Here is a 12,300-nt window from a genome sequence, read left to right as displayed (position 1 = left end):
GCCGATGCAGGGGACACGGGTTCGTGCCCCGGTCCGGGAAGATCCCACATGCCGTGGAGCGGCTAGGCCCATGAGCCATGGCTGCTGAGCCTGCGCTTTCGGAGCCTTTGCTCCGCAACGCGAGAGGCCATGACAGTGAGAGGCCCGCGTACCGCAAAAAAAAAAAAAAAAAAAAAGAGAGACTTTTAGCAGGGCCTAAAACTTTGACCTTTGGAGAGATCTTGGAGTATTCTTATAAAGTTTGGAATCCAGGGCTATGTGCATTAGGGGTAAAAGCTTCTTTTGCCTTTTATATGCAGCTACTTCTATTTTCCATCTTTGTGCTTTCTGCTACAGGTTTTTTCTCTCGGCTCCAGAATAAAGTGTGTAAAGACTTGTATTTCTACTTGGCACACTTTCCTTGCTAGCCAGCTGGGATTCAGTCTACATATCCTGCCAAATATTGAGATAACTATGGCATAGGCTCTTAATTTGCATGACTGTCTTTGTAGCCAATAAAATTTTTTCCATTTGCTTAAAGCTGTACTGAGTATTTGTATAAGTTAGAGGGCTGTTATTGTCAGGAAATTAGCAACTTTGATTTAGAACTGAAGATGGTTTTTAGAAAGGGAAATGAATTGTTCTCGTCCCGAGAGCTTAAAGTAGGCCAGGAACTTGTGACCTGAGAGGAGATTGTCATCTACTCATTGGATAAAGTACAGGTGATTAATAAGGATTACTAAAGAATTCTGCAAGTACAGCATCAGCAAGAGTTACCTGCCTTCATTTAGATATTGAATGTATTTGTCATATAGAATATACTTGTACCTGAAATCAGCTTCTTTTAAGAGAAGAGGATAAGGGACTTCCCTGGTGGTCCAGTGGTTAAGACTCTGCGCTTCCACTGCAGGGGGCACGGGTTCGATCCCTAGTCGGGAAACTAAGCTCCTGCAAGCTGCAAAGCTGGCCAAAAAAGAAAAAAAAAAAAAGAGAGAAGAGGAGAAGATGCCTGTTGTTACTTTGTGCTAAGCCCTTTATATATCAGTTGCTCTTTAATCACAACTATTTAAGGCAGGCTTTATTCCCATTTTAGAGGGGGTAAAGCATAGTTCAGAGAAGTTGAATAACTTGAACTATTAAGTGGAAGATCTGAGAAACATCCAAAGTGTTCTTTTCGTACAGTGCTGCTGTATTCTGATGTGAGTGAACTTAATTTTATCATATTTAAAGCTTTATATTTAAAATAACAGACTGTCACTATACAATGAGTTTTCTCTTGAAGTTGGAAATAAGTTTGACAACAAATTATGGATTATCTCTTGCCTCTGTTTAAGTAATTTTCTTTTTAATAAGAATAGAGGCCAAACTACCTATAATACTTACTGAAGAAAGCTGACCTTATTTTTATAGTTAATAGGTATCTTCTATTTGTTAATTTTTTGTTCTGTATGGAAATTTAACAATATGCAAATTCTGAGAGACACTGTAATTTCAAGTAAATACATTTTGTTTTAAAGTAGAGCTTTAGTTTCTTGTAAAGGAGTTTCTTTGTGAAAGGAGGTTCATTCTCAGGGTTTGAGCAGTAACACAAGTGCAGGTAATCACTAATAAGTTTCTTCTCAGATCCAGGTTGAATACCAGCTGTGAGCTGGTACAAGAAAACCGTAAGCATAGTCTCTGCCCTCTAGGAATGGAACTGTTGACTTCTGCTGGTTATGATAAATAACTATTTCTAAAACAATGGCAACACTTTTTGGTAATGCTTGTTGTCTTTCAGAGCATTTTCAACATGTATTCCATATTCTTAGAATTTATAACAAGAAGATGCACCGTATATTTTTATGGTTCAGCCCCTGACTCTTTAGGAAATAGTCCTCAACTTTTCCAGACCTCTGGTGGTAGAGGAGGATGAATTTTTCATAAGTAGTTGTGGGGATGCCTTCCTTCCGACCATCCAGCTATAATTTCAGTATCTTCTGTATGCCGGGTGTTGGGTGTACGTCCATGAACAAGATCTTGCCTTTTCACATTCTAGTGGGCAAGATGGATTGAATAAAGAATAAGACAGATTGAATAAAGACAAACATTTTCTGCTGAAAATGACAGAAAAATATAGGATGCTGTGAAATATAGGCTAATTTACCTGGTCTGAGTGAGGCCTGGGGGCAAGACTGACATTTGACTTGAGACCTGCTGGTGCACTGGGAAAGGATAAAAGTGAACCTTGCTTGGTGATATGGGCCATAAGGAAGGAGACATCAAGAATGAATCCCAGGTATCTAATGTGAGAAACTGAATACGTTGTAGTATCATTCATTGAGATAAGGGGACATTTTTGAGGAGAAGTTCGTGAGTTCAGTTTTGGATACATTGAGTTTAAGATATTTGTGAGATATGTTCAAGAGGCAGCAGGATCTGCTGGTATGGAACTTAGATAAGAAGTCTTGGTTAGGGCTTCCCTGGTGGCGCAGTGGTTGAGAGTCCGCCTGCCGATGCAGGGGGCGCGGGTTCGTACCCCGGTCCGGGAGGATCCCGCGTGCCGTGGAGTGGCTGGGCCCGTGAGCCATGGCCGCTGGGCCTGCGCGTCCGGAGCCTGTGCTCTGCGGCGGGAGAGGCCACAGCAGTGAGAGGCCCGCGTACAGCAAAAAAAAAAAAAAAAAGTCTTGGTTAGAGATGATAAATTTGCGACTCAGCATATAAATGTTATTTGAAAGTACAGGATTAGAAGTCATTACAGAGAATGTAAGGAAAAGTACTGAACTGTGAAGAACTTGCAATACTTAATGGATGGAAAGAAGAGGAAGAAAAACTAGATAAGGAAATTGAGTAGGAGAAGCTAGAGTACCTGAAGGAAAATCATGTGAGTGATATTTTATAGAATCCAACAGAAAAGTGTTTCATGAAGGATCTACTGAATTGGAATTCCTGCTGTAAAATAAATGAAAATGACGACTGCAAAGCAGGCATTGGATTTTACAGCTCGTATAGAAGTGGTCTGAGCAGTGAGTACACAGCGAGGAAATGGGGTCGGCAAGTGTACACAACTTGTTAAAGATGTTTGAAGGAGAGAAGAAAAGGGGCAGCTAGAGATAAATGAGGGGTTCTGGAAGGTTTGATTACACAAGGGAGCCTTGAAGCGTAGGACCCAAAACCCAGGGGGAGAGTGGCCTTAGGAGAAGGGATGCTGCATTTCTTGGCTAGGAGGAAAGGTGGGTGAAAATGTGAGTTTAATGGGAAGATGGAAGATTAGGTGGTTTCTGAACAAAAGCTTCTTTTTTTTTCTTTCTTTCCGTAAAGTGGCAAAAGAAGTCATCTCTGAAAGGGAGAAAGAAAAAAGGATGGGTATGTGGTGGCTGGAGGGGAGGAGCAAAGGGTTCAAATAGATGTTGCAGAAAGTGGAAAAGGAGGGAGCTGTCTAGGGAGAAAGTAGAATATCTGGACATTATTGATGCCTTAGTTGAAGTTTGTATCACTGAAAACTCAGGGTTGCTAATCTCCCCATTGAGTATGTGTTTTTCCGCCTCTACTTTAGTAGGCCCTATTAGCCTGAACCTGCACAAAATACAGACTATTGGATAGAATAATGAGAATTACCCTGGATTGGCATTTTGTCTGAGTAGATATGGAATGAACAGAGAAGAAAGAATTTAGGTTATCAACCAGAGAGTGACTGAAATGATGGACTGTGCGGTTTAAAGTTTACTAACTGGACAGGGTGGGTGGGTAGGAGAAAGGAGAGAAGAGAGGTCAGTATACTGAGTCTTATTACATAAAAGTCAAGAATAGGATCACTGGAACAAGCAAGTTGGATAGTTGGTAGTGATTAAAATATGGGTTATCTGATTTTAATATTTGAAAGTTGAAGCATTTTAGGACATGACAAGTTCCTGGATGAAACTGAACTGGTGGCTCAGATGGAATGTAGAAGACTGTTGATGGGAGAAGATTAAGGAACTGGGAGGTCAGGGGGTTGGAATTTGGTGGAATTCAGGATGATAGCGAAAGTGGCATGGAGGGGTAGATTATAAATCTTCGTGACAGATATGAGGAATATTAGAGGGTAACTAGCTAGGTGGCACAAGCCTCAAAGGAATGGGCTTTTATAAGAGTGGGGAGTAGTAATAGTTTTATAAAAGGCAAGCCATCTTCTCTGAGATACTAGAGGGCACTGCAGGAGAAGTAGCGTCCTTAGGTTTCAGTTAGGGCAAGGAAGTGATAGAGGTCATGACCCCCAGGTGTGTGTGAGTTCCCTGGTCACTGAGGCCTGAGTACTCTGGACTTAAAAGGTACGGGGAGGGCTTCCCTGGTGGCGCAGTGGTTGCGCGTCCGCCTGCCGATGCAGGGGAACCGGGTTCGCGCCCCGGTCTGGGAGGATCCCACATGCCGCGGAGCGGCTGGGCCCGTGAGCCATGGCCGCTGAGCCTGCGCGTCCGGAGCCTGTGCTCCGCGACGGGAGAGGCCACAACAAGAGGGAGGCCCGCATACCACACACAAAAAAAAAGGTACGGGGAGGTGGGGGCAGTGGGTTGTTGGATTAGGAGATAGGAAAGAAGTACAGGTACATTTTGAGTGTTAGAGTACAGGAGGAGGTAGATGACAAGATGTGTTTGCCCTCTCATATATTTTTAAAGTTTTCATTTTGATTTATCAGTCAAGGTTGCACTTGGAAACATGGCATGCCCCAGTTAGGCTCAAACCAGGAGGGTTTTAGGCTATTTACAAAGGTGTGGGAGGAATGTTAGGGAAAGCCTAGCCTGGATTAGCTGCAGTGAAGCTATTATCACCCAGTTTCACAGGGGCAAGGGATTAATTGAGCCGCTTAGAGGCTACCTTAAGAAGAGCAGTATCCTTCTGTTGAAGGGGCCTCATAAGGAGGGTGCTTGAGAATAAAGTATTTGAACCTAACTCTGCTCCTTCCCTCCTCTGTCCTGAGGCTCCTCAGATGGAACCCGATGGAAGCCTGAGGGTAAGGAAATTTTGTTACAGGTCAGCCTCCCAGGGCTGAGATCAGGGTGGAGAGTAGATCTGGAAGGGCAAGTAGAAGATAACTGGTGCAATATCTAAAAAAAAAAAACAAACTGTGGAAATGTACACAATTAGGTAATCATTATCAAGGTAGAGACTACTTCCCTCATGTCAAAAGTTCTTTCATGCTCCTTTGTGGTGGGTCCCTTCTCCCACCACCAACCCTGGCATCTACTGATTTGTTTTCTGTCCCTGCAGCCTGGTTTTTTCCAAAATTTCATATACCTGAGGTCACAGAGTATGTGGCAATTTCAGTCTGGCTTTTTTCATTTAGCATAATGCTTGTAAGAGTATTCCACATTGTTGCATGTATCAGTTTTTTTTTTAACATCTTTATTAAAGTATAATTGGTTTACAATGGTGTGTTAGTTTCTGCTTTATAACAAAGTGAATCAGTTATACATATACATAATGTCCCCATATCTCTTCCCTGTTGCATCTCCCTCCCTCCCACCCTCCCCATCCCACCCCTCTAGGTGGTCACAAAGCACTGAGCTGATCTCCCTGTGCTGTGTGGCTCCTTCCCACTAGCTAGCTATTTTACGTTTGGTAGTGTATATATGTCCATGCCAAAAATATGGAACGCTTCACGAATTTGCGTGCCATCCTTGCACAGGGGCCATGCTAATCTTCTCTGTATTGTTCCAGTTTTGGTATATGTGCTGCTGAAGCGAGCACTGTATCAGTATTTTTATTGTTTACTAGTATTACATTGTACGTACCACAGTCCATTCACTAGTTGAAGGACATTTAGGTTTTCAGTTTTCGGCAATTATGAATGAAGTTGCTTACAGTTCCATTTAAGTTTTTTGTGGTATGCGGGCCTCCCTCTGTTGTGGCCTCTCCCATTGCGGAGCACAGGCTCCGGACGCGCAGGCCCATCGGCCATGGCTCACGGGCCCAGCCGCTCCGCGGCACGTGGGATCCTCCCAGACCGGGGCGTGAACCCGGTTCCCCTGCATCGGCAGGCGGACGCGCAACCACTGCGCTACCAGGGAAGCCCCCATTTAAGTTTTTGTGTAGAGTTATGTCCACATTCCTCTTGGAGCAAGTACCTAGGTGTGGATTGCTGGTCACGAAAATATTGAAATGCTTGCAAAGGATATACATTTTCTGTAAAATAATAAATAATATAATTTCCTGTAAATATTGGCATTTTAAAATAAAACTGACATACAATAGGTATCATAGTGATTTCTTTAACTTTATTGTAAAATAAAACACAGATACAGAAAATCACACAATATAATAAAATATCTAGAAACACGTTTTGCTAGTGAATTATTATAAGAGCAACACTGTTGTAACCACCACCCACATCAAGGAACAGAAGAGTGCCAGCCAGTCCAGAAGCTCTTCCTGTGTTCCCTCCTTCACCTCAAAGTAATTACTATCCTGTCTTTTATTGTAATCACCTTCTTGCTTACAAATACATTATTTGCTGTTCACTTTCATACATTAAAAAAATAACAAGTTTTTCTTTAACAGCCAGAAGATTTACAGCACCCTTTATCCTTTTTGAAATTGTATTTCTGTCCCACTTCCCGTTTAGAATTCGATACTAATGAATATGTCTTTTTTTTGGCTGCTTTGGGTCTTTGTTGCTGCGCGGGGGCTACTCTTTGTTGCGGTGCACAGGCTTCTCATTGCGGTGGCTTCTCTTGTTGCGGCACGCGGACCCTAGGGTGCATGGGCTTCAGTAGTTGTGGCATGTGGGCTTAGTAGTTGTGGCTCTTAGGATCTACAGTGCAGGCTCAGTAGACGTGGCACACGGGCTTCGTTGCTCTGCGACATGTGGGATCTTCCCGGACCAGGGCTCGAACCTGTGTCCCCTGCATTGGCAGGCAGATTCTTAACCACTGCGCCACCAGCAAAGTCCCTGAATATGTCTTTTAACGGTCATCTTTTCATAATTCTTTGTACAAAAATATGTGTATAAATTTAAATGTAAACTTTTAAGAATTTTCTGTGATTCTGATGCTTTATTTAAAAATTCTTCTAGATTAAGTTATGACCACAATCATTAGTGTATAATTGATCAAATGTGATTGCTATGAGTCTTAAAGGCAAAGTTTATTGGAAATACACCTGTTAATGATATGCGTGGCACCTTTTTTCAGTTAGCTCATGTATATGTGGATGAATATTATTGCTAGAATTACGAAGTCTTTGGCATCAACCTTTTCCTATTTTTTAATACATGTAAATATTGAGATACCATATTGACAAAAATAAGAATGGAGAGAGTTTTGCTATGGTAGTTTCTATTTGGAAAGCAATAATTGGAACCACCTGACATGCAAAGGATTTGTTACCAAGACATTAGAGTTACTCAGTTATTAAGCACAGAAGCTAATAATGTATCACATTATTTCTTTATGGGTCATACCAGAGTAGCAGCAGTGTATCATAGATTAGGGGTAGGTGAGGGATATGCCATTATTTGTAACGTGGGAGAAGATTGATTAATCCCAGATGGGTTGGTAGATCAGTTTTTGGACCAGAGTACATGAGGAAGATGGGGATTTAGAAAAATGAATGTCCCTAAAACTTAATTGTGCCTGTATATGTTTTGGAAGGTCTTTGTGTAACTCCAGGGGTCTGTGTATCTAGTTTGAAGAGTTAATTGTCAGGGTGGCCTCCTGTTTGAGGATTGGCTTGGGTATGTGGGTGTGTTCCCTGTTCTTCTGCAAGGGTGGGCAGAGTGCAGCTTGAGCAGGAGGCCACAGGAGCAGACAAGCTTCTTGGTGTGTGGGTGGGCAATGGCAGTGGGCAGTAAGGCTCTCCACAGGCTGTTGTTGATGGGGACTGAGGGGAAGTTGAGTTGACTTGGTCTGCTCTGTGTAGTGGGCCCAGCTGAATGCTGCTTTTGTTTTTTTTGCCATGCTGTGCAGCATGCAGGATGTTAAGTTCCCTGACTAGGGATCGAACCCGTGCCTCCTGCGGTGGAAGCGCAGATTCTTAACCACTGGACCACCAGGGAAGTCCCTGAAGTTGTTTTATATTTACTGTTTTATCTTTAAAATTACATGTGGGCTTTGTGTTTGATAGGTATGCTTTATAAAATATAAAAACATTTTAAATTACCACTTGAAATGCTTAACTTTTAAAGTACTTTTTACCTTCCAAATCTTTGAGTAAAACTGATCCACTGAGGATGATGTGCCATGTTTTTCCTGTGACTTTTTAAGTGCCCTTGATAGATAGCCACATACCTTCGTTGACAGTGAAAAATCAGTTCCCTTTCACAGAAGCAAGTGCTGTTAACAATTTCTTACATATACTTTCATAATCTTTAATATGCACAGCATGTAAATCTTTGTATCCTTAAAAACAAACATAAATGGGAGCATGATATTTATCTGTGTATACGGTGTGTGTATAGTGCCTTAAAACACACGGAAAAATCTTTAAGATGTACACATCAGTATTTATAAATCTACCTCGTTCTTTTTTAGCAGCTTCATCGTTTTCCATTATATAGATGTACCATACTTTAGTCTCTTAGGGGTAGTTTGGCTGTTTCTAGTCATTTGCTATTACAAATAAATGCTACTTGGAACATCATTCTACTTATGTTTTTGAGAGTCATGTTGTCAGTATAGTGGCAGAAGATGTTTCTAGAAGTTGAAACATCTAGAATTGAAAGAGCATATACATTTAAATATTCAATTGATACTGCCAAATTTCCCACTAACTGTGGCCTTTTTTTTCTAGCATACCATTCTGTCGAACTTCGGACTTTGTCTAGCTGAAAGTAGAAAAAAAATGTATTGTTTATTTTGGGGGTTTAATTTTTTCTGCTTTAGAATATATACATCTTTATGTTTTAAAATTTTAAATTAAAAAATCTATCTGCACATGGTACAAAATGATAGTGGTTAAAAGCTTCCCAGCCCCTTTCTCCAGTTGTCCCAGCTCTTCTTGGAGTGATCGACCATTCATAATTTTGTTACCCTTTCTGACATATGCTGTGCACCTACAAACAATACAAACAGTTACATATATGTGTGTGTATTTAGATCTACAAAATGATAACATGCTGTTTTTGTACCTTTTTCACTTAATATATCTTGGGAATAATTCTATGTCAGTATATGAAAGTTTTCTTTCTGGCCTCCCTCCCGTTTTTATTTAAAAATACTGCTGCATGGTGTGTCAATTTCCCTATGTTTTGTAATTTCTTAACCAGTTCCTTGTAGATGTCAGACCTTTGGGTTGCTTCCAGTGTTTTTGTTTTCTTTAAAAAGTTGCTTTATTTTTCAGACAATAAACACCACTTAACTATGTGGCTGTCAACTGTCTACTAACTGAAATCTACCATCCCTCATCTGCAGAATGGGATACAGCATCACATTTTCTTGTCTGAAAACTTTGGGGCCAGATTTGTCTTGAAATTGGGATTATTTTGGAATTTCGAAAGTATGTATTTTACATTAACACCCTTCAGGGGCTAGGCAGCACTCTAATCAAGACAGCTGTTTCTTCAGAAAAAGAAGATACTATCAGTAGCCTCACTTAGGTGAGGTCAGGTTTTGCTTCAAAATACATTATGAGAAAACTTTGTTTTCAGAGCTTTTTAGATGTTAGAATTGTGGATAAAGGCTTGTGAACTTGTAATAGTACCTACATCAGATGGTTGCTAAGAGATCAAATGAATTAATAGATGGAAAGTATTTAGGACAGTACTAGGCACATACTGAGGGCTTAGTAAGTATAAATATAGTTCAATTGTTTTACTTTCTTTTTCCAGCTTTATTGAGGTATAATTATTATATCACATTGTATACTCTGATTTTTAATTGTGAATGTAATTGAGTGTCTTTTCATAAGTTATTAATTCATTCTATTTTTCTATTGATTGCTTTTATGTGTCTCTACCTGCTTTTTCCTGCTGGGATGTTCATTGGACTTATCGATGTGTAAGAATTCTTAGTATATATATATTTTTTCATAGAAATCTTTTAAATTAATTAATTAGTTTATTTTTGTCTGCGCTAGGTCATCATTGCTGCGCGCAGCCTTTCTCTAGTTGCGGCGAAAGGGGGCTACTCTTCATTGCAGTGCGCGGGCTTCTCGTTGCGGTGACTTCTCTTGTTGCGGAGACAGGCTCTAGGCACGCGGGCTTCAGTAGTTGTGGCACACAGGCTTCAGTAGTTGTGGCACACAGGCTCAGTAGTGGTGGCTCGCAGGCTCTAGAACGCAGGCTCAGTAGTTGTGGTGCACGGGATTAGCTGCCCCGCGGCATGTGGGATCTTCCCGGACCAGGGCTCGAACCCTTGTCCCCTGCACTGGCAGGCGGATTCTTAATCACTGTGCCACCAGGGAATCCCTGAATTCTTAGTACATTAAGGAAATCAGCCTTTTGCGTTTCCTTCATGACTAATGACCATTTTTCATGTACATATTTGGTAACAGTATAGTTTCTTTGGTGACGTCCGCTCACTTTTTTTGCTCAGTTTTAATCGGGTTGTTTATTTTCTCACTGAATTTTAAGAGTTCTTTATTCTGGGTACAAGTATTATATCAGACATATTTATTGCAGACATTTTTTCTGACTCTGTGGCTTGTCTTTGTATTCTCTTAACAGTGTTTTTTGCAGAGCAGAAGTTACTGGTTTTGATGAAGTCCCATTTTATCAAATACTTTTATTTTATTTTATTTTATTTTTTTTATTATTATTATTTTTTTTGTGGTACGTGGGCCTCTCACTGTTGTGGCCTCTCCCGTTGCAGAGCACAGGCTCCGGACGCGCAGGCTCAGCGGCTGTGGCTCATGGGCCCAGCCGCTCCGCGGCATGTGGGATCTTCCCGGACCGGGGCATGAACCCGTGTCCCCTGCATCAGCAGGTGGACTGTCAACCACTGCGCCACCAGGGAAGCCCTCAAATACTTGTTTTATGACAAGGGAGTACACTCTCCTCCCTAGGCATCCCCTTCATTGGACAACTCTAATTGATTTGTTAAAGAAAATATTTATTTATTTATTTATATTTATTTATTTATGTAACTGTGCCGGGTCTTAGTTGTGGCACACAGGATCTACATTACAGCGTGTGGGATCTTTAGTTGCGGCATGCAGGATCTTTTAGTTGCGGCCTGTGGGCTCTTAGTTGAGGCATGTGGGATCTGACCAAGGATTGAACCCCGTCCTCCTGCGTTGAGAGCGCAGAGTTTTAACCACTGGACCACCAGGGAAGTTCCTCTAATTGACCTTTAATGCTCATCAGTCCTTTTAGTTTCTATGAATTTGAGTGATTTCTACACATTGAATAAGTTTGTTCTCTCTTTGCACGACAGCCACTCAGATTAGAGGCAGCTTGCCGTGTAATGGTGGCACATCCCCCCCCCCCACACACAAATTAAACTTTTCTCGTTACCTCAACTATATTTCATGGGTCATGGTCTCCAAAGCCACTTCTCTATCATCTGTACAGTCTCCTTAGAAGTCAAAGGTTTTTGTTTAAATTTAGTATTTTAGCATTTCAGGTGATACTCATTGCAATTTGCCCAACACATTAGATTTTAACCTCTTCATCTCATCTAGACCTCTTACATTAATGTGGGTTAAGATGGTTTATCTGCTTTAGTATTTCAATTTTCAGCAGTCACCACTAGAGATAGTGTAATATGTATTAGAATTTGGTATGGTTCTTTTTATGAGATCTCTTGGTCATTGGTTTAATTGGCAGCCTTTGTCATCATTGGCCTCTCTGGGCTGCCTTTTCTTTATCTATATAATGAGGAGTTTAGTGAAAAGTGAAAGGAAATATCTTCACTTTCTTCTAAGAAGGGTGAAGGTAGTATATATGCTGTTTGTATATACAGAGTAGCATATAGTTATACAGGTGTGTGTGTGTATCCAGCTTCAGTACACGTCAATTCATAGTCATTTCATTTTTATTACCACCGACTCCCTTTCAACAGTGGATTATTTTGAAGCAAATTCCAGACACTGTATTTCGTACATAAATATAATTCTTTAACAGCTCAGCACTCCAAAAAAAGACAACTGTAGGATCACTGTTACAGTTTAAGGTACTTAATATGTACATTTGTTAATTTTTACTTTTTTTTTTTGTTTTTTTGGTTAATTTTTACTTTTAAGGCTTTTGAATAGACTATTTATAGACAATATAAAATTCAAGAGGTATGGAAGACTTTCCCTTTATCCTTCTGTCATCCCTTTCCCTAACGGCAACCATATCTGTAGACCTGCCTCATTCTTTTTAGCAGCTATATAATATTCAGGCATGTGGTTGTATGATAATTTAATTAATTCTTTATTGATAGGTAT

At 40.7% G+C, this 12,300-nt stretch overlaps 1 protein-coding gene and 1 non-coding gene across 5 annotated transcripts in view; one reads left to right on the top strand and one right to left on the bottom strand.

Moving 5' to 3' along the window:
- The window catches only part of WAPL (WAPL cohesin release factor), an 82,981-nt gene that overhangs the window by 13,012 nt on the left and 57,669 nt on the right, over positions 1-12,300 (top strand). The gene's annotated exons all lie outside the window — the stretch shown is intronic.
- LOC112067126 (U6 spliceosomal RNA) lies at positions 5,576-5,682 on the bottom strand. Its single transcript, XR_002893097.1, has one exon. It is a non-coding gene; the product is annotated as a U6 spliceosomal RNA (small nuclear RNA).

This window comes from Physeter macrocephalus, chromosome 20 (assembly GCF_002837175.3).
Source record: "Physeter macrocephalus isolate SW-GA chromosome 20, ASM283717v5, whole genome shotgun sequence".
Taxonomy (NCBI): domain Eukaryota; kingdom Metazoa; phylum Chordata; class Mammalia; order Artiodactyla; family Physeteridae; genus Physeter; species Physeter macrocephalus.
This window is presented reverse-complemented; position numbering and strand designations above follow the sequence as displayed.